The sequence below is a fragment of the Acomys minous genome (assembly GCF_964271855.1).
Source record: "Acomys minous genome assembly, chromosome: 4".
Taxonomy (NCBI): Eukaryota; Metazoa; Chordata; class Mammalia; order Rodentia; family Muridae; genus Acomys; species Acomys minous.
In genome coordinates, this window is record NC_140486.1 from 48,461,912 (window position 1) to 48,464,717 (window position 2,806).

Consider the following 2,806-nt stretch of genomic DNA (forward strand, 5'->3'; position numbering starts at 1 on the left):
TTTCATTACAGCAATCATAACCCCAAAGTAAGACAATGCTATTTTTGAAAAAAAAAAGAGCCCTTAAGCATAACAGAAAAACATAGTAATTTGTGCCATTGACTTAAGGTCAGGAAGGCACAACATCTTTCCTCGTCCATCATAAGGTGATAGATGACACTCCTATAGCAAAGAACAGGTTAAAAAGTGAAAATTTAACAAATTCTTTCACCCCCAAATGTATATGACATGGAAGCCATCGGAAATTAAGTCCCAAGATCAGGGGAATTTTTTTTTTAATGCTTTGGCTTATTGAGAGAGGACAGACATCTGGAAATGTGGCTGGACAAAAAAAAAGATATTATCTAATGATAATAACAGAAAAAGATGAACCCAACAAGCCTTGTCCAGATTTTCCTTTGCCTGTGTAGTAGTTACTCCTTCTGGGGCTAAGGTTGACACTTATTAAATGAAGGCTTTATGCCCTGTTTGCTAGTAGGACAGAGGGGTTTTTTTTTTTTTTTTTTTTGGCTTCCTCTTATACTGAAAGCCTGTAATAATACTTGTAGATTTTATCATGTGCTCTAGGGAAGGAAATTCCTAGACTCTATGACCCACTTCAGAGAGCAGAATTTTCATTTCTGTAGCTTGGTTGGAGGAATAAAGAGGGTAGAGACTGAAAGGAAGGAGAAAGTCAGAGAGGTTGTATACCTAAGGTTTTCCAATCTCCTCCTTCAGTTTGAAGTATCCAGCATGCAGCATACTTTAGGGTGTTGTTTTCTGAGCTCCAGCACCAGGTAAACACTGTTTTATTCTTAATGTGTTCTGCAAAACACTATTCCCTCCTTATGAAATTAGTTCAGAGTTAAATTTATTCTAATATTTAAGGTAAATGTATTAACTTATTTTCACTTATACACCTCAGAGCCATAGATTCAAATGTTCCTAAAAGTGTTGAGAATTTTGTCATATGTTTAACACCTTTAAAAAAAAACACATTGACTTCAATACTGGAGACTTCTCTCCCATGTGTTGTTTCTTTTGTTGTGTCCATTTTTGTATTTAATAATATTTGCTTTTATGCTAATTTAAATAAACGTTAATGTCTAGGACACCCTTTGATTTTTGCTTATAGATTACTGCTTAAAACTATAAAAATCTGTTTAAGGAACAGATGTACTTAACAATATTGAAGTCACACCTGCAGTTTTAAACTTCACTACTATATTAGAATTCTATTGTTCTTTTGTGTTCTTTCATGTATTTAATGTTTTGTGGGGGATATTTTTCCCATTGTGTCAGGAGCTGCACGTTTTGCGGACATATTTTTGGGAGCCAGACTTACTGCAGCTGCTCTTGGTCTCCCATCTGTTGCTTTATATAACAATGCCTCTTATTGTGTCACATGTGCTTGTGAATATGATGTTTCCTTGCCCCGTGGTAATATAAGAAGCTATAATATAGACCAATGCCATTAATAGAGAAGAGTTCCATTACACCTTGATTTTAAGTCAATGGCTTTGATGTCTTTATTCATGTGTTGCCTTCCTATTGGTACAGACTATACTGGCTTTCCAGGAAAGCTATGTTTGGAAACCTCCCAATTTGCTCAAATAACGACTAAAACAACAGTTCTTTTCCTTAAAATACTCCAACGAACTTCTTAATTGAGGACAATGCAATTAATTCTAAGTTCAGTGTGTGAGTTTTGATTAAGGTTAATATTTGTGAAAGTAAAATGTGTTTTACCCTTGAAGCAGAAGTGATAACTTTATTAAAGCTTAGATGTAAAACCTCTGATAATATAAAATAATAACTGTGTTAGCTGACAAAGATAAGTATGCCTCTTAGATGAGTTTAATTTTTACTTTGTGAGTGATAAATTTGTTTGAAATTGATATTCATTTTGATCTCAGTTTTCCAGGACTGATCTTTACACTCTAACCCATACATCTGACCATACAGATAGTAGCCACTGTTTGAGAAGATAGAAAGAGTTATACCAAAGTAATTTGGAAGAAGAGGTTACCATGAGAGACACAGATACTTGATTGTCAGTTGGAATTCTGACTTTATGCTCTCTAAGAGATAGAGTCCCTTTATGTGCATTGCTGCATATTAAGCAGTCTCTATGTACAAAGCAACCTGAGGTTTCCTCACTCACCTGAAGGTGTGTGTGTGTGTGTGTGTGTGTGTGTGTGTGTGTGTGTGTGCATGCACATTCACACTGACTTTTGTGTAGGATAGTATAAAATACACAGATTTCAAAAATGAGAATATAACAAACCTTCTGTGATAACATTTTCCTCCCAGGAATATCTACTACTTTTTACCACTTTTCAAATATAATTACTATTTTAATTTTTCCAAAATTGACTTCAGTGACGAACACTCAGCTAAGTTTCTTTTAACGTCTTTAACCATCAAGATAGTTTTCTTAGCATTTAGTAAATATTTTTAAATTACTGTGAAGATACTTTTAAACACATATTTTATAACAAGAGGTGTTGAGGAAGTGTGTGGCAACATTTATTTAAACATACTTGCAGGTTATTTTTTAGGGTGGTGGTGAAAGATCATTCTTTTAAAAACTACATTCTACTATTCACTAGATGGCTCTAAAACGTAAGAGATCTCCAAAAGACTGACTACTGGGGACGAAAACCCCTCCAATTTGTGTTTTCAGAGTTTTAAAGTAATCTTAAAATAATTTTTGAACTTCCTAACTCGCTTTTCCTCATCTTCGAGCACTTTCCAAATCAAACACCAGGTGGCAGATGGAACCACTTTTTAAGAGCACGCCCCCGACACCGCCCTACCGGAAGCT